Below are 20,337 nucleotides of genomic sequence, written 5' to 3'. Positions count from 1 at the left end.
TGTTAACACTCTGGGGCGTTAAAGGCCCCGTGAAATCAAAATAGATGTTTATGTTCTTTTATCACATGTATTGGACTGATTGTCCCTTATACAGTACGCCAGTACCTGTCCAAACAATGACAGAAAGGTTTTGTAGGTATTCTTAAAAAATGGTATTTTAAGAGTTTGTAATTTCCTGGAAAACAATAGACAAATGTTGATGAGTGGTCCTGCACTGTATATTAATTTAGCAACCAATGAAATGCTTTCTAGAATGACATTTCCAGCACATTGTAACTAAGCTAGCAGCACTCTGCCTCAAACAAAAATTGGAAAAAAAAATATTTAGCTTGCTAGCTAACGTTACTAATGTTGCATAACGTTGCTAACATTAGCTTGCTAGCTAATGGGGTGACCGTAATTCACATTCAGCACTATTGGCTACTGTAAATGCCAATAAATATCCATGACAAGTTCCTCTCTAGCTTCCTGTGTTTACAAGAAACGCATAAATAATATGTGGAATCAAATAGCCTTCTGCTAGCCGTTTCTTTGCGACTTTAAGTTTTCAAGTTGTAGAATTAGTTGCAGGATATTGGTTGGGCCATGCAAAATAAATGGTTTGGTTCCGGTTGCCGACGGTCCCTGTCGATTTACGTGCGACCCAAATTTATTTTATGAGTTAAAAAAAAATTGAATGAGAATATATGAAAAGCAAGTATTTCACAATATTTGCACAGCTCTCTGATGTCAGGATATTTAGTGAGTAGTATTTAGGGGTGGCATTTTTAATACTACTACCTTTGTACATTGTACTTTTGTAGTAAATTGAATAGCAAAGTGTCTTTCAAATACCACCTGAGAATGCACTACTTAAATATGTGAGCAAAATAGTCTGATGTTTATAATGATGTCTAAAATATCAGGGTTTCCCATTAATTACCTAGACTGTGGCGGCCCGCTAATTAGTTGTACAGTTGTATAATGAACCAAAATAAATTAAGTAATTTGAAATAATTTTTTTTTTATTTTTTTTTATTTTTTCATTTTTTTTAAATACAAAAGTTTGCCAATAGGGATGTATCAGTAGTATTGGCAGTGGTAGTAGTCGTAATAGTAATCCACTATATTTTTTTATTTTCTAAAAAATAAACCAGTTCAACACAGGTAACCACTTTTGCTTAATTTCTTTGATGGCTCAAATGTCTGCTCTAGTCCAGTGGTTCCCAAACCTTTCCTCGAGACACCCCAGCCGTGAACTTCCATGTATTTGTTAAATTCCACCACCAGCACACCTGATTCAACTAATAAAGGGCTAGTTAAGTTGAATCAGGTGTGCTGGTGTTGGAATTTAACAAATACATTTAACGGCTGGGGTGCTTCAAGGAGATGATTGGGAAGCACTAGTCTAGTCGATTTTGTGTTTTGAGCACAAAGTTCATCATAGAATCTAGCCTCTTTATTTTGCTCTCAAAGTGCACCAGATTGATGCATTTAATGTACAAAAAAAAATCCGGGAGGGGCTTGCCTTTTATTTGTTTTAAGTGAAGTTTGGTGAAAAAGCAAGTTATTGCACTATTAACATTCATCTTTGTTTGATCAAGAGTAACCTTATATATATATATATATATATATATATATATATATATATATATATATATATATAGTATTATTATTTGAAGATGAAGATTGGTGAAAGTAGTTAGGTTTGCACTTTAATCCCATAGGGACATTCATCTTAGTTTGATCATTTTTTTTGTGTCAAATAAAAACAAAGGTTATTTGAATGATTTCCTTGGCGTTTCTAGTTTTCAAGAGAAAAAAATCGATTAAAATCGTAAATCGATTTTTTTTAAAAATAATCAGGGATTTTATTTGTATGCCATATCGCCCAGCCCTAGATCACGTACAGGAGAAAGGGAATTGTCATTCTTATTTTGTCCCTAGACTCTTGTGTGTGAAGAAAGACTGCTGGTATTGGGTGGCTGAGCTGTTGAGGAATTCATCCACGTATCCACCCATGTCCCGGTGTGTGTACTACATCACTCCCCACTAGCATTCTGCACAGCACAGGCACACTCACAATGACAAGTGCTGGGGGCAGAGCCCATTTGAGGACATGTGAGGCTTTGTGCCAGACTGACAGCGATGCCATGTCAGATTAGGGGGACATGGACCGCTGCCTCACACTGGGCCTCATGAGACAATGGTGGAGGGCTGTATGAGAGAGGCTTTTAGCCGTGGCTGGGGTGGGAGCAGAGCCATGGCTGGGATGGGAGCAGAGCCGTGGCTGGGGTGGAGCAGAGCTGTAGCTGGGATGGGAGCAGAGCTGTGGCTGGGATGGGAGCAGAGCCGTGGCTGGGATGGGAGCAGAGCCGTGGCTGGGATGGGAGCAGAGCCGTGGCTGGGGTGGAGCAGAGCCGTGGCTGGGGTGGAGCAGAGTCGTGGCTGGGATGGGAGCAGAGCCGTGGCTGGGATGGGCGCAGAGCCGTGGCTGGGGTGGGAGCAGAGCTGTGGCTGGGATGGGAGCAGAGCCGTGGCTGGGATGGGAGCAGAGCTGTGGCTGGGATGGGCGCAGAGCTGTGGCTGGGATGGGAGCAGAGCCGTGGCTGGGATGGGAGCAGAGCCGTGGCTGGGATGGGAGCAGAGCCGTGGCTGGGATGGGCGCAGAGCTGTGGCTGGGATGGGAGCAGAGCCGTGGCTGGGATGGGAGCAGAGCCGTGGCTGGGATGGGAGCAGAGCCGTGGCTGGGATGGGCGCAGAGGTGTGGCTTGGGTGATGTGGACATAGAGCTGTGGCCGGGGTGACAGCAGGGCCGTGGTCGGGGTGACAGCAGGGCCGTGGCCGGGGTGGCAGCAGGGCCGTGGTCGGCGTGGCAGCAGGGCCGTGGTCGGGGTGACAGCAGGGCCGTGGCCGGGGTGGCAGCAGGGCCGTGGTCGGCGTGGCAGCAGGGCCGTGGTCGGGGTGGCAGCAGGGCCGTGGTCGGCGTGGCAGCAGGGCCGTGGTCGGGGTGGCAGCAGGGCCGTGGTTGGCGTGGCAGCAGGGCCGTGGCTGGGGTGACAGCAGGGCCGTGGTCGGGGTGGCAGCAGGGCCGTGGTCGGGGTGGCAGCAGGGCCGTGGTTGGCGTGGCAGCAGGGCCGTGGCTGGGGTGACAGCAGGGCCGTGGTCTGGGTGGCAGCAGGGCCGTGGTCGGGGTGACAGCAGGGCCGTGGTCTGGGTGGCAGCAGGGCCGTGGTCGGGGTGACAGCAGGGCCGTGGCCGGGGTGGCAGCAGGGCCGTGGTCGGGGTGGCAGCAGGGCCGTGGTCGGGGTGGCAGCAGGGCTGGGTCGGGAGCAGGAGAGCAAGAAACTGTCCCACCACCACTAGTTATTAATAAGGCCAAGATGTTTGACCTACATCAATGTGACAAGGCGTTTATCCAACGGTTTAACAGGACCCCAAGACTAGCATTTGAGGCAAATATGATCTATAGCCTATAATTTATAGACAAGATTCCATATTCCCTGTGACGTTATTCCTATCCATCACATTCAGCGGAGCGGTTAGCCTAGTTATCAGAGGACATTGGGTTAATGTGACATATTAAAGGGGAAGTCCACTGCAATGCCACGTTACACTGGTTTAGCCGGCTGAGTCATTCTCTCCATGTGGCCAAAGGGAGCACTGCTTAGGGTTGGGTACCCAGTGTTTCCCTTATATGCATTCAGCAGCGCCGCTGAATTAGGACCGCCGCTGCTATGAACTAGAGTAGACTATTAAAAAATAAATTATTTTATAATTTTTTTTTAAATTTAATTTGGGCTGTGGGGGGTGTAAAAGACTGACCTGAGAAAAAGGCTGCAGGGAGACTATCTGGCCACTTGTATGCGTCTCAGCATCAATGGGCCCCTACCAGTGAATTCCCCACCAACGAGCCCTGGAGCTTTTCTTTCAAAAGCCCAGGAAAATGAAATGCTCTAAGGCAGAATTTAGCCTATGCCACTGAGACTTCTTAGGTGTAACGTACTAACGTGCTGTTGTAGTGTTATGATTTGTGTATGTTAGACAGTTAGTATTTAGGGATGCACCGATATGAAAATTTGCCACTGATACCGATTGTTCAACTAACACAATCGGCCGATACCGATACCAATATTTGTGGCAATTTTTTTATATATATATTTTTTTTTTATATTTTCTTTTTTTGTAAAAATTTTTTTTGGTAATATATATATATTTTTTTATGAAACTACTGTATATTTGTCTTACAAATTGTGCTCACCGATATGAACATAGGGCTCTTTACTTACTTAAAAAAAGGAAGGAAACATCAAGAAATAGCACTATCTCTCTCCCAGTATCTTCTGCAGGGCTGCAGCTAGATACTAGTTCTCCCAGCATGGTCTACCTGCTGGGCTGCAGCTAGATACTATTGTCTCAACCAATGAAATTTTGTTTGACAGTCGATTCTGCCAATTACGTCACACACCGCTTGCACCCGCTGTTACCACCAATCGGCAAGCGCGTATACATTTTTTACTTCTGCTTTTGTCCGCCATTGATTTTGACGAGAGGTTTTCTAGAACAACAACATGGCGCGGCCGACGTTTAGCTTTTAGCTCCGCAGGATGACTTAAATGAGGCATAATGATTTTACTGCAACTAATGTTATAATAAAACAAAGCCTTTCTATACATGTGTCTGATTGAAAACGTTATTAACAGATTGCAGAATGGGTAAACTCAGGGCTCTGTGAGCAACAGAAGGAACTGAGCTAGTATGAACGCTTGCTACGTTCGGGTAAATAATATGCTGATGTTATTGAACGTGTAACACTATATAACATTAATGCCACAAAACGAATGCCTTGTTAATCATAAGTAGTAACTTTGATGCAGTAGCTTGTGTGTGTGTGTGTGGGGGGGACTGGGGACGGCGTTGTGCAGGTCGCGAGTGAACTTTTTTTTGTCTTGACGCTACACAAATTGATGGATATTTATCGGCTACTGCCATCGGCACGTTCGAGCTTATCGGCCGATAGGCCGATTGCAGTCAACAAGGCACTTATCGGCCGATACCGATACCCGACCCAGGGTTCGAAATTAACGGGGGCTTGGGGCATAATGCCCTTGAAAATGGATAAAATGCCCTCGAAAATCAGTTAAGGGGGGCACTTAATGCCCCCGACAGTTTACTAATTATATATATATATTTATCCGGTAATGGAGCGTCTGTGTATCGTATACGGTTCAGATGACGCGCAAATAAAAAAAATCATTTGGCGGAGCCGGTGTTCTGCACTGGCTGCAGCAGCAGCCAGGTGCTAGTCAGTTTGTGTAAAAATGGCACGCACAATATAAATCAATCTTCATTACGACTTTAAAAACATAGCCATTAACATTACATAGGCCTACACACATCTTGCCATAGCGTTAGCAGTTTGTACAATGTTTGTAGCTGTTAGCTAGCTAGCCCTTCACAACAACAGCTAACACCGTAGCTACTAGCTACTGTAGCAGAGGAGGAAATGGGAGTCTGAGAGGCGGGGTGTTTAAAGACAATGATAGGCGTTTATTCAACATCCAAGAAGGCTAACATACAACTGTGTTTTACTAACTCCAACCGGGACTATTGCCGCTTTCGCGCTGCTTGTTGACGTTATGAACTGCTCCTAACGTGACCGGAGCTGAAGGTGGCGGTGCCACACGCTAAAATGTCCGTGGGGACCCGGCGCCAATCCATAGATAGTTCCAACTCACCGAATTACGTAATCCACCACAGTTGCACTCAATATTTAAATAATGTTAGTCTAAATATATGTAGACAGAAACATAATAATTTCAAGCAGAAAACGAATATTTCCATTAAGAACTGACAAGCAGGGAATTTAAACATGGTTGACATTGTTTTTGTGTGTTTATATTCATTAAAGAAAGGAAAGTCTAGTGCTGGCTGAGCATATTGTTTGTTTGCACTAAATTAATACTTTGACAAATGTAGCCTATATTTTTCAGTCAGTTCGGTCTTTGTGTGCCAAACATTATTTAAGGCTGTAAACACTGTAATCCTTTTATTTTATTTTTAATAAATGAGAAACATGTTTAGATTTGAGTGTTATAGAAAAAGAAAGCAATACGCTTGGACCAGCACTCACAGATTTTGGTATATTTAATGGCAGCCTGAAACAAACATGTTTCGGAACGATTATGTTCCGAAACATGTTTGTTTCAGGCTGCCATTAAATATACCAAAATCTGTGAGTGCTGGTCCAAGCGTATTGCTTTCTTTTTCTATTATACTCGACGGGATTTCAGCACCCAGTGTTATAATTTGTGAGCGCAGTCTATCTTGACTTTTAGATTTGAGTGTTAAATTTTTTTTAATAAAAATTAACGTATATCGAACTGAAAACCGTGACCCAAAATTCGTGATATGAACCAAACCGTCCATTTTGTGAACCGTCCCACCCCTACCGTTTATCATAAAAATTCAGTGCCCCCGAAATACAAAAAAAAGCCCCCGAAAATCAATTAAGGGGGGCAAAAAAAGCCCTGAAAAAAAATGTTAATTTCTAACCCTGACCCGACCGATACATCGGTGCACCCCTTTATATTATCTATTCAATCATCTATATCTATGTTTAGGGATGGGTACAGAATTCGGTACTTTTGAGGCACCGAACCGAAACACGTCGGTACTACCGAGTATCGAATCAAGTGGGAAACCGAAAAGAAAAATAAAAAAAAAAATCTTTTATTATTATTTTTTTTTAACTTTTTTCTTTTCATGTCAACGTTCACACGCACAATATGCTTACCTAGGATTTGACTTGATTCAACAACAAAGCAGTCGGAGCAATGACAAGCCGAAAACTGTCGAAATTGTAGTTATTTGAAGTTTGGATTTTTTTTTTTACGACTGAGGTAGGTAAATTAAATTTCTTGAGACTAAAGTACCGAAAAAGGGTACCGTTGGGTACCGGTATCGATTCACAGGTACCGGTACCGGTTCAAATGTGAAAGGTACCCATCCCTATCTATGTTCAATACAAATAGTGTACAAGTGTTGAGGCATGTCATTAATCTTGACATTTACTTTGATTACAACTACACTGCAAAAAGAAATGTATCTTATCAAGTGAACATATCTTGTAGAATTATCTTGAATTATCTTATCCCACTGGCAGATAATTTAGCTTTTTTTCTGATTTTGGTCAATTTAATCTTAAGATTAACATTTTCTTAAAACAAGATTAAATTGACCAAAATCAAGAAAGAAATAAGCAAAAGTGGAATAAGATAATTCTACTCAATATTGGACTTATTGTACCAAATACAAGATATTTTCACTTGATAAGATATCTTTTTTTGCAGTGTACAAATAAATATGCAGCAAACTGGGCCTCCAGAGCACTTCTAGTGTCAGCGGTAGGGCTAACTCCTATTAGTCGATTAGTCGGTCGAAAGGAGCCGTAATCAGGGAACAAAATAAGTACCAGCCAACCGCCAATGGCTGGTAAAAAATCTGCCTGGCTGGTAGTTTTTAAAATCTACCAGCCAAATGGCTGGTAAGTCAAAAAGTTAAGTTTGTTCCCTGAGAGCAGAGCTACACAGCAGTGCGCCTATTTTGCGAGCCGAAATAAGTCTGTGGTTTTTTCTTCTTCTCACAACGGGTCAAATGCATCTAACGTGCATTGCATCGTCGCCATTCCTTTATGCCCACATCGCCCGAAATGAACGTTATGTTAGCGTAAGCTAACAAGCTAATCCTGATCAGCGGCAGAGCCATAGAGAACAGCAGACAGTGTGGACTGGGGAAAGGGAAAGGGTTGGGGGGGGTACTCTCCCTTTCTCTGTGTGTGTGCGTGCATTTGGAAAGACGATGAAGTCACTAGTCAGGACTCAGGAGAGGAGTATATTGTAGTAAACTGAGGATTACTGAGGATGCACAGATAATGTTGATATTCAAATATAAAAAGGTTTCGAGAGGAGTGGAAGTTTGAAGACAGACTAGACTACAATATGATGCGGGGGTGGTGAGTTGAAACAGTGTGTGTGTCCCCGACCCCACTTCTATGTTTCAATAAATTATTTGCATTTAAAACTATTAACGCTGACTCATTCCTTAAAGGGGAACTCCACTTTTTTTGGAAATTAGCTTATTTAACATCTTCCCTGGAGTTAGACAAGAAGATGCATACCTTTTTTGTCTCTGTGCGTGCATTTTAGCTTTGGGAATAGACGCTCCGTTAGCATAGCTTAGCTTCATCACTGGAAGTGAGGCAAGACAGTAGCCTTACAGTGCCTTACAGTGTATTGCAAGGTCTGACATTGACCAAACTTGATATGCATGACCTTGGTGGGCTCTAGGTCAACTCCTGAAAAGGGGGTCAATGTCAGACTTTGCAATCAAAAGTTAGGGGGCTAATAACCCTTGCCATAATTTCAGTGCGCCCCCTAACTTTTGATTGCAAGGTCTGACATTGACCCCCTTTTCAGGAGTTGACCTAGAGCCCACCAAGGTCATGCATATCAAGTTTGGTCAATGTCAGACCTTGCAATACACTGTAAGGCACTGTAAGGCTACTGTCCTGCCTCACATCCATTTTTTTTTTTTTTTTTTTACTAATAGTCGACTAACGGCACATTTTGGCCAATCATAGTCGGCTATCCAAATCCTTAGTCGGGGACAGCCCTAGTCAGCGGACACACCAAAAACATCCTAGCAAATTCACATGACTCCATGAACATGAATAACCTCTCTCAAACAATTCTAAGGTAGTTTTAAGTTATTTCTCCGGCAGCGTGCGTTAATATGGATTCCGACGGCACGTGCGCACGCACAAATATGTATTCCGGCAGCGTGCAGGTTTTTTTTTTTCAGGGGAAACACTGAGTACCTGATAAACATGATCGTCTCTTGTGGTAAAATATTCCTTTATTGATCCCCTTGGGGAAGTTTGGGTGTTATAGAAGCATGGGGGAGGGGGGAGGGGAGGTGCAGGTATGGGCAATAGTAGAAAGGCATAAATATAGGCAATGAAATTAGATCAGAGTATAAGAATGAGAAAAATAAACAGTGTAATATATTAAACGTTACAATAAATATATAATAATTTTAATCTGAATATATACTATGAGTACGAGTAAAAGTAAACAGTAAACACAAGGTGCAGTATACACAAGATGCCCTAAACTGGCATGATATACATCATACGTTGTAGTCCATGCAGGTTTTGGTGGTTAAGAGTCAGACATGCCTAACAGATCTCGACCAGCTTCACGCTCTCTCTCGCCGCCAGGTAACGGAGTAACCAGAAGTAAATGTTCACCACCTCCACTCCGAGTGTGCATCTGGTGGTCAACCTTCCACTTCAACGTCTGATGCCCCCGCCCCCTTTTCGCCATGTAGTCCCTTGTAAAGCAGGACGCTGGAGCATGCTCAGTAGCTTAGGAGTATTCCTCAGGCCTGGCGTTATGTACAGAGTGTGAGCTCATTTGACTCTGTAGTAAATCAACACCTCTACCAAACACAAGAGAGGGATTCCCCTTTAACACTAATGAATAGTTAATCACAGTGTAACCACAAAGCACTCCAGAATACATGAGTACATCAGAGGGACTGAGGACATCTCAAGATTTGAGTGATGCACTTAACAGGAACAGGCATGACGTGACTCTCTTAACCCACATTCCCGTTCTGGTTAATCAGATAAGTTGCAGAGTGTTCTGGGAGAGGCCTCGCGACCTTTGAGCAACTGTATTCATTGCGTAATGTTTGCTCAGGACAGCACTCGGATGTATCACCATGTTGGACATTCCTGTACATCCATGTGAACGAGGAGAGGTTTTCACACGGGACTCGCTTTGAGCGGTGAATGAAGACATCCGGGAATAATAGGAAGACTAACTTTGAACAATAAACGTCTAGGGTTTATTTTAGGTATGTTTTTTAGTAGTAGTAGTAGTAGTAGTAGTAGTAGTAGTAGTAGTAGTAGTAGCAGCAGTGTAGTAGTAGTATTAGTAGTAGTAGTAGTAGTAGTAGTAGTAGTAGTAGTAGTAGTAGTAGTAGTATAGTAGTAGTAGTAGTAGTAGTAGCAGCAGTATAATTCAGTCATCACACAATATGCACAATAATTCCAGACGGTCAGCGGTCTTTGATTCTGGCAGTGACTGAAAGGGTACAGGCTGAAGCATAATGCGTATATATGTCTGTCCTATATTCTTATCAAATGAAGCCTCCAAAAAAATACAAATAATTATTCACATTTTGTAACCCTCGAAAATAACTATACAGCTATATAATATATATATATATATATATTTTTTTTACATAAGCAATCGACTTATTCTTCAATGTATATCATCAGCATTGTTCCACAAGTTAACCCCAACAATATAAATCTCTCTCCTTTTAATCCCTTTCTTAGCTATTTGAACAGTACATTTACAAATTTACAGTACATTTTTTTACATGGTTTTGAGTGAACAATACAACGAGTTTACAAATGATAAGACTAGTGGTTGATGGTCAAGAGAGCAGGTGACCGGTCAATGACTACAGACCGGTGGCATTCACCTCTGTGGCCATGAAATGTTTCGAGAGGCTGGTCAAGGATCACATTTGTGTCTCCCTCCCCAGTGATATGGACCCTATGCAATTTGCATACAGGCCAAACAGGTCCACTGATGATGCGGTCTAGTCCCATGTACTACACAGCACCCTCTCTCACCTAGACCGCCAGAAGGGGGGCTATGTGAGACTGTTGTTCATTGACTACAGCTCAGCGTTCAACACCATAGTCCCCACCAGACTGGTGGACAAGCTGATCGAGCTGGGTCTGAGCTCCGCTCTGAGCGCCTGGGTACTGGACTTTCTGAGTGAAAGGCCCCAGGCGGTCAGGGTGGGGGGTCAGACCTCCAACACCATCACCCTGAGCATCGGGTCCCCCCAGGGCTGTGTTCTGAGCCCCCTGCTGTACTCACTATACACACATGACTGTGTGGCCAGGTTCAGCTCCAACTCCATAGTGAAGTTTGCGGACGACACAGTGGTGGTGGGGCTGATCTCGGACAACGACGAGAAGGCCTACCGGGAGGAGGTTGAGGTACTGGAACGCTGGTGCCAGGACAACAGCCTGCTCCTGAACATTGGTAAAACCAAGGAGCTGATCGTGGATTTTAGGAGAAGACAGCAGGGGGGACACACACCACTGAGGATAAACGGGGCTACCGTGGACAGGGTGAGCAGCTTCAAGTACCTGGGGGTCCACATCTGACATGGACAACACACATAGACTCAGTCGTAAAAAAGGCGAAGCAGCGCCTCTACCACCTGAGATCGTTAAGGAAGTTCAGAGTATCTGGGAAGATACTCCAGTCCTTCTACTCGGGAGCTGTAGAGAGCATCTTGACTGGAAACATCACTGCCTGGTATGGAAACAGCACGGCACAGGACAAGAAGGCCTACAGAGAGTGGTGCGCTCAGTCGAGCGTACCACGGGTATTGCACTACCACCCCTGCAGGTTCTATACAACAAGAGGTGCAAATCCAGAGCCTGCAGAATAATGAAAGACCCTCACCACCCCAACAACAGCCTGTTCAAACTGCTGCGGTCAGGCAAACGCTTGCGAACACCAGCAACTAGGACAGAGACACTTCGGCTCAGCTTCTTCCCCCAGGCCATCAGAGCCTTGAACACTGAACTCTCCACACACAAGCACACATGAGCACACACACACAACACACACACTGTACACGCTCACACACTAGCAGCCACACACACTCATGCTGCACAGTGCACATGCTCACACTTATGGTCACTTTACAAAAGGAAAGGTCACTTTAAGAATAGTATAGTATAACTTGAGATTGTATAATATAGCATTGTATAGCAGTGTACGTGACCCAGTGCCTCATCCATAGCTAACAGTGTACTGCACTACCACAGGACCTAGCATGTCCTACCATGCTCTGTAAATAACTCATGTACATATACCGATATGCCCTACTTTGATTACTTGTATTATTGCACAATGTCGTTCTATTGGATTCTTATTATACTATTATATATTATTATTGTATTATGCACAATCGTTGCGGGCAAGACCCCCCGCATTTCATTGTATACTTGTATGCCGTGACAAATAAAACTCTTGACTTGACTTGAGGTACAGTGTGTGTGTCAGAAGCGACGTCATTCTACACATTATAACATAATATATATGTAACGCTAGCCAGTAGCCACTGCCAGTAGCGGTTTTAGATCAGATTGCTATCATTTAGGATGGGAGTAATGTGTTGACATTTAAGAAAAGACGGTGGTGACTTGAGGACATTAGGCAAACGTTTACAGTGGGGTGCAGGAGAGTTATAGACGACTCGAAATTAACTTCTTCACTAGCTTCTCAAAATTGTCCCGAAGCATGTTTGTTGACAGACTCGGTTACAAGGCAAATAGCCAATCTAAGTGATCAAATACATTTTATTTACTTTGTTCAACTACCGTTAGAGGTGACAACAATGTGATAAGAGCAGAGATTCTGTCCCATGAATCCACTACTATCTCTCATTGATGTGTATTGAGGCTCATACATACACACAGAGGGAGAGAGACAAGCAAGCATACAGGTGCAGAATTTATGCAACCAACTGTAACTAACGTTGGGTATCTTATCTACTACCAAATCAATCTCTTACTGTAGCAGATTGTTGACTTGCAGTGAGAGGAGAGGCTTGTTGCTCTACTACTGCTGGCAAACTTTGCACTGGCTGATCGTGTAGCTAAATGAGCGCCAGTGATGAAGAAAATATGTTGTAATTGTAAATGTAAAGTACTCAACGACGGCAGATCACAGGCTCAACAACAATACAAGGCTTCACAGTTACATTTGTTTACTGTCCCTCAACCATCCAAAATGACAGATCTGATAAATGTTTAACAACACCGGCTTGTTTGGAGTAACGAGTGGGGGCTGGAACACCCATACACTAGCTTTTCGAGCCCTGTAAGCCAACATAGCAGTAGTTTAGCAGCTTTAGCTGGTTGAAGGAACTAACGTCATTCACATTTTCTCACTAAAAGACCTGAATCAATCAATCTAATTATACAGGCAGTAAACATTGTATACGTTACAAAAGAGTGGCCAGTTCAATATACTGAGCTTTGAAAGCTAAGAATTTAAGTCAGGTAACGTTAACTGATCCAGCAGGCAACATTGGCAACCTAAGTTCCCCCACAGAGTGACGACATGGACACAAGGGGAACGCTAACATACACAGCAGCTACACTGACCAGGCTGATACAGATGTGTCTGCACTCTGCAGTAGAGCTGGCACAGAACGTTCGGATGGCTCAGAATCCGTTGGTTATATTGACATTCAAAGCTTTAAAAAATTCAGGATTCAAATTATTCGTTTTTTTTATTATTATTATTATTATTATTATTATTATTATTATTATTATTATTATTACTGTGTGTATATAATTTAGCTAAATGATTGTCCAGTTTATTTATTATAAGCCACCGTACCCATGTGTGTTCGCTCTGACTGTGAGGCGTGTGCGTTTACCTTGCGATGCACGTCCACGGCTGGATGCGCAAGATATGCGTGTGTGTGATGAGCCAGGTTTCTATGGAGTAACGTTAACCACTAATGTTGGAATCCGATAATCAGATCAAAACAATGGTTCTGAATTGTGCCAACAACACGTTACTTACTTCGCGCTTTACTTCATAGACTTGCTAAGCTCCATGCCACCAGGGACAACCCCTCCCACCCACTATACACAGACTTGGCTGACAGAAGGAGCACGTTCAGTGCTAGACTAAGACTCCCAAGATGTAGCACTGAACGGCACAGGAAGTCCTTCATTCCAACAGCCATCAGACTTTATAATGCATCACTGTGCCTCACTGAGCACAGGGTGACAGTACTATCTTCCTGGACTTTTAGTTTTACTTTTAGACCGACAAGTCTAAACATTTTATACACTGTATATTCTGGATATTTTTACTGTATCGTTTATATTAGAATGTAACATAGGACATTTGATATTAGTATAGCTTATATTAGAATCATAGAATGTAACATAGGAAATGTATATCCCGGACCATATTTTATTCTTAGGCTTATTTTTATTCGTGACCTTTATTTTTTGTCTACCTAAATGTTTACTGTTTACTGCGAGTTATTTGTAGTGTCAAATTTCTCTTGGGATGAATAAAGTATTTATATTCTATTGATACGGACGGACAAGCAAGTTGTGGCTAGCTTGTGCTACATGGTCATGACTCATGGACCCAAACACTCTAGACAACCTGGCTGAGCGGAGGAAATGTAGCGTTAATGATGTATTTATAGGGAAGGATACGCTGAAGTTGTGGCTAGCTGTTAGAGTGAGATTGAATGTCTTTGCATCGGCCAGGTAAGAGTTGTATAATAAGCTAATATATAATGACCCTCACTTACCAAGAAGCTGACAGAATAACTGTAACGCTAGGTGACCATTGTTTAGGGATAGGTACCGAATCCGGTACTTTTAAGAGTATCGATCGACCGTATCACGTCGGTACTACCGAGTACACTACCGATTCACGTGAAATCCACTGGTGCCACATTTCGGTAATGAAAAAAATAAAACGGTTCAAATGTGAACGGTACCCAACCCTACGATTGTTGGAATAACGTTACACACTCTCCCATTAACACGGTAAATTTGCATACTTCCCAGGTTATGAACGAAAAAAATTGCACTGTTGAGCTCCTATGGTACTTGTAAAATGATGCAATAGCTTTATATCCGCTTATATATCATACATTTCACAGTTAAGACTGAGTTTAACGCAGAAGCGGGGAGCGGAGCTGCTATTGTGATTACATTACGACAGAACGTTCGACCCCGACGGTATTCCTGATTTCTGAACATGTTTGTGAGAGCGAACGCTCTGAGCTTCTGCAACGGCTGTCCGAACCCTAAAAGATGGCATTCGGGCCAGTGGGCTAGTCTGCAGACATTTTTGTTCATCTGCCTCGCGGGCTCAAGGCATGATCATGATGTAAATGTAAAATACCGGCCCGGTTAACCGGCCACCGCTACCAGAGACTACAGATTATATGTATCCAGGAAAATCCTCTGTGTCGGAAAGGAGAGATGAGATGGCAGCGGGGGCCACACTGCTCAAGCAACCCAGTAATCACCACGCCACACTCTGTGGTGCAGTGCACTCTCATCACCGGGGCATCCTGCCATCTCTGCCAATGACAGCAAAGAGGTCGGGGGGGACGGGGGGAGACTTCCTTCCGAATCCATTCATGCCACTGAGGCCACCTGCTGTGCCCGTCAATGGCCAGAGAGAGAGAGCGAGAGAGAGCACGAATGGGGAAGAGAGAGAGCAGAAAAAGAGGACCTCTTGTTCTCACGTCCCAGTAAGGACAGAGAGAAGGGTAACAGAGTTTAACTAATCACACAGTAAACTCCGAGTGCGGACGTCTTACCCCCCCCCCCCCCTCACGTGTACTTTTGCCGGCCGGTGTTTGTGCGGCCCCGTCGTCGTGGTGACGGGATGCGGGCATCACTCCTGCGCCGCCGCTACCCTAGGAGCTATTTCAGTCTGCCTCCTAGTCTTTAATCAACATGGAGTCTTAAAGTAACTTTATTACCTTGCGTGCCGCCGCCTGGTGTGGCGAGGGGGGCCACGTGCGCCCGGCTCCTACCGGGACTCTCGCCGCCACCGCCGACTCAAGTCCCATTTCTACAGCCAGCACCACCTGTCACTGTGCCCCTCTCCTCTGCCAACAGGCCGAGCAGCCAGTCCAGCTGTGTGTGTGTGGTGTGTGTCCTTGTATGTATGTGCGCATGGTGTATTAAGTGCGTGTATGTATAGTGTGTGTTTGTGCATGTATGTGTGTGTACTCCTCCTACCCAACCCCCCCCCCCCCCCCCAACCTCCTCCAATGTACAGTTTTTACGTCATATACTCTCTTTTCTGGACTCTTTTTGTATCACAAACAGTACTGTATAAATCTGGTATGTCATAAATGTATAGATGTAGCAGTACTGTCTATCTGTATGTCATATGTCCTGATGAATTGAAAATGGGGGACCCTGATGTAAAGAAGACGAACGTATTTCTCTGGTCTGCATCCCCTTAACAATTGTGTGTATTGAGCTGTACTGTACTCATTCTGCAATCTGTTAATAAAGTTTTCAATCAATCAATGTATGTGTATGTGTGCTTGTGTGTGTGTTAAGGGGGCAGGAGACTATGACTGTCCAGCAGACTGAGGCTCTGTCCTCACTGGGATTACCATGTGGGGGGATTATTACTGTGCTACTGCAGCCACTACACACACAAGCACACAACAACAGACAAGCAAACAAACAACCCCTCCGCGTCACGAGCAGCATTAATGTAGTTAGTGTTGAAAGCTTGTTGGCGTTTATCCATTCTATTAAGTACAGTACGAGTTTAGTGTAAGAGGCCTATCAAAAGTTGGGTAACCGTGTGTCTCATCAGTAGATTGTGTGTACGTGTGTGCTTGTGTGTGTGTGTGCGTGTGAATGAGATAGAGCTTGACTCCTCAGTGTGTGACGATATAGGAAACCCAATCACAGTTAGCGTGAAAGGGACACCACTAGTGATCAATAATGCCGGATAAATACCTGATATTGCTCCTCCTTAATAGCATGTATCACAACCCAGGCAAACGTCCTTCAAAGAAACTACGACTCGACACACAACGTCACACGATTTGGAAACTCCTTTGATTTTATTAAAGTCCCAACTTCTCCAGTTCATTCCTCGAAGTGGGGAAAGAAAGGCCTATTGAGGCTAAAGAAGCACACTTGACTTCCGAAACAAAACAAAAACAAAGCACGAGGAATCTTTTCGGAAACACGTCTTATCTTACCTTTATAGCGACCTTTCCTGTGTTTCTTTGAGCACGGCTACATGCGTCTTCTTCTGTTCGCGTTTGATGTTACAAATCCCAGTGGAAACACCCCGACTTGAAGCGACTCGTTATGATGTGTGGAATCTCTCAACCGTCGGTCTTCTGTCCCATTCCGAACCCTCACCACCTCGGTGCTTCTGTTCTGGAAAATCCGTTAAAAAAATTATAAAAAAAAAATACCCCCTCGATAAGCGAATACAACTCCGACCGACAACGTTTTTTTGTGTGTGATTAAAGTTGTTTCGAAAAAACGGTTTAAATCAAAGAAATCAGAGGTCACCGCTTGGGACCCGGCGAGGCTCCGAGAGAGAGGAGGAGGAGGAACATAAACAATAGACACTAGAGGGGCGAGGAGAGGAACCATCCTCCTGTAGTGAATGGCTGTCCCCCCTGTGTGTCCGACCCACCGCAACACTTCCGGTATTTTGAGCTCGTGGAGAGCGTGATGTCGGCCATATTGGGCTCTAGCGCCGACTGCACTTCCGCGTTACATGGAGCTCGTGAGGGGGAGGAGGAAGGGGGGGAGGGAGCGCGTGAATGAATGTTGATTAGACCATTGACGTACGTGGTTGTAGTAGCCGTAGCTACAACCACTTACGTCAAGACTCTAATCAACATTCCTTCGTTTTACCCCCCCCCCCCCCCCCCGCGCGTCCCTTCCCCCCTCCCCCTCACGAGCTCTAAGTAACGCGGAAGTGCAGTGGGCTGCTAGAGCCCAATATGGCCGACATCACAGGCTCTGGATGGATGGGACAGAGGTTTCGGCGCCTGACCCTGTTGCTGTGGATAACAGTTACCCAAAAAAAAATCCAACCCCTAGTTTACAGAAGGTCGGAAATACTTTATAGACGCAAATGTCATCGTTGTGTCTAGTCTCCATGAGGCCTTATATTGACCGCTTTCCAATTTGGTGTGCAAAAAAGAAATGTGCAAGCGTTTGGCGCCCCCTAGGTGCAGTGTGGTGTTTTGCGTCAACGTCACTGTTCACCACAAACTTGTGATTGATTTGATTGATTGGAAATTGTATTAACAGATTGCAGAATGGGTACAATACAGTACAGCTCAATACACACAATTGTTAAGGGGATGCAGACCAGAGAAAGACTTTTGTCTTGTTTACACCAGGGCAGACCGCGCCATGGGCGGGCATTAGGGGGCCGGGCCCGCCCACTGAGTCAGCTGTGCCTGTGCACCCTGGTAATTTTTTTTTTTTTTTTTTCTCAATCAAAGTCGACTATCCAATTCCTTAGTCGGGGACAGCCCTAGTGGGCACTGATGTCAACAACAACACTACTGAAACTAGCACAGCACTCTGTGAGAATTTGTTTTCTACCCTCAAGAACGTCTTTACAGAACATCGCCTTAGTATGCTTCATCGACGCAAGCCCAATTTAATTCAGTTGGCATTTGAGAAGGACTTAACAAAAAAGTTCAGGAATGAGTGGAGGGACAGTGTTTTAAGAAGATTTCACTCTGTCCCCAAACGCTGCTTGCCGCTCTACTAATGATGGTGAGTAGCCTGTGGAGAAATTTTGTTTGCTTTTTTATGCACCTTATTTTTGTCAGTTCAGTTCAGTTTGTCAGTGAATTCAGAAGTGTTGAATAAATGGAGACTTTTCAAAGATATAGAATAGAATATAAATGTATTATCCTGAGGGAAATTTGACACTGCAAATCACTCAACATTAAACATTTAGACAGAACAAGTCACGAATAAGAATAACAAAACAAATGGCCTAAGAATAGAATAAAATGAAATAGAATAAAAGATACAGTAAATAAATACAGTAAAAATATACTGAAGTCTACAGTAGGTGTAATATTGCACAGTGCTGTTTCAAAAGTAAGAGTCCAGGAAGATGGTAACTGTCACTCTGTGCTCAGTGATGCAGTGAGGCACAGTGATGCATTGTATAGTCTGATGGCTGTCGGAATGAAGTGCTGCATTTAGGTAGTGTGAGCCTAGCACTGAACATGCTCCTCCTGTCAGTCAAGTCTGTGTATAGTGGGTGGGAGGGGTTTTCCCTGATGCTGGAGCTTAGCAAGGTTCCTCCTCTCCGCCACCCTCGCTAGGGAGTCCAGCTCCACCCCAACCACGCTACTGGCCTTCCTGACCATCTTATCGAGCCTGTTTGTGTCCACTGCTCTCAGTCCGCTGCCCCAGCAGGTCTGTTATATATATCCGTTCAGTCTGTTTTTGTATAAGTGAATGTTCTTAAGATAGAGAGAAATTAGATTTTTCAATTGCCTCTCTGCTGTTTAGTTCAGCACTGTGGGCAGCGCCAAGCAAGCCACAGTGCCGTTGTCCCAGCTGAAACGTATAAAAGGGAACCGGTGTTGAAAAACCATTGTGCTTTTTGTACTTTAGTTTTGTATATTGTATATTTTGTATAGTGTTTTGGTCTATTCTTTTGACTTGTTTTACTGTATGAAGCACAATATCAGAAGGCTTATACAGAACCAAGCATTTCACTGTAATGTACATGTACCTTATATATGACAAATAAAACAAAACTTGAAAACTTGAAACTTAAAACTAAAAGACATTAGAACAAGCCAAGTATGAATCAAATCCGTGCAGGGCTTTGGGGCGAAAAGCATAAAAAGTCAGTCATCCCGAAAACTATCCAGCAGCACAATTTGAACATACAGAGAGTTTACCTCTGGCACCTTTAAGCTGAGAGGTTTGCTGACACCTACTGACTGATACGCCCCAAATGCCCAAAGAGTCCTATGTAGATTAGATTCAAATGCATTGTCATTATACAGGACAAGTACAGTACAATGAAAAGAAGTGTGACATCCAACCAGAGTGCAAATGTAAATGTGCAATAGTAATATACAATATACAGGTGATTAAACTTGGCATAAAATATATAGTATAATTAGTACTACTGAGTATAGATAGTGCTAATCAGATGTATGTACAGAGTTTTAGTATTAATAAAGTAAAGTAGGTAAGGGATATATAAAGAGATATAGATATAGTATCTAGAGATATGTAAAAAGGTATGTACAGACAGATGTGGATAGATACAGTATATACAGTAGAACAACTACACAAATATACATATAACAATACTAATAATAATAATTAATTTATTTTGTATAGCGCTTTTCAATTACCCAAAGTCCCTGACAAGTGACAAGAAACAAAGAAACATAGAACGACAGGGAAACAGGGAACAATATGAATACACAAGAACATAAATCCACGAGTAACAGACAACAAATACAGCAGTCAGTAGGGGAGACAGTCGCAAAGTGAGTAAGGGATATATATTATGGCACCCCAGTGCCCCTGGCAGAGGGAAATGGCAGACATCAGAGACCCTTCCCCCAAACCAGGCCACTGGGGAAGGTCATTGAGGGCAGGTACCTCCCTGATTACCGCTGTGGAACAGGAACAGGTGAGTTGCATCA

The 20,337-nt window shown here is 43.7% G+C and overlaps 1 protein-coding gene across 1 annotated transcript in view; it reads right to left on the bottom strand.

Annotated features, from left to right (window-relative positions):
- yes1 (YES proto-oncogene 1, Src family tyrosine kinase) overlaps positions 1–17,221 on the bottom strand; it is an 86,465-nt gene extending 69,244 nt beyond the window's left edge. The window contains exon 1 of the mRNA XM_084326819.1: positions 16,873–17,221. The gene's annotated coding sequence lies outside the window, so the exon portion shown is untranslated. The remainder of the gene's footprint in view (positions 1–16,872) is intronic.
- Between the last annotated feature and the right edge of the window lie 3,116 nt (positions 17,222–20,337).

This window comes from Notolepis coatsorum (genome assembly GCF_963971535.1).
Source record: "Notolepis coatsorum genome assembly, chromosome: 13".
NCBI classification, from domain to species: domain Eukaryota; kingdom Metazoa; phylum Chordata; class Actinopteri; order Aulopiformes; family Paralepididae; genus Notolepis; species Notolepis coatsorum.
The sequence above is the reverse complement of the archived record's forward strand: the minus strand, read 5'-3'. Positions and strand labels throughout refer to the sequence as shown.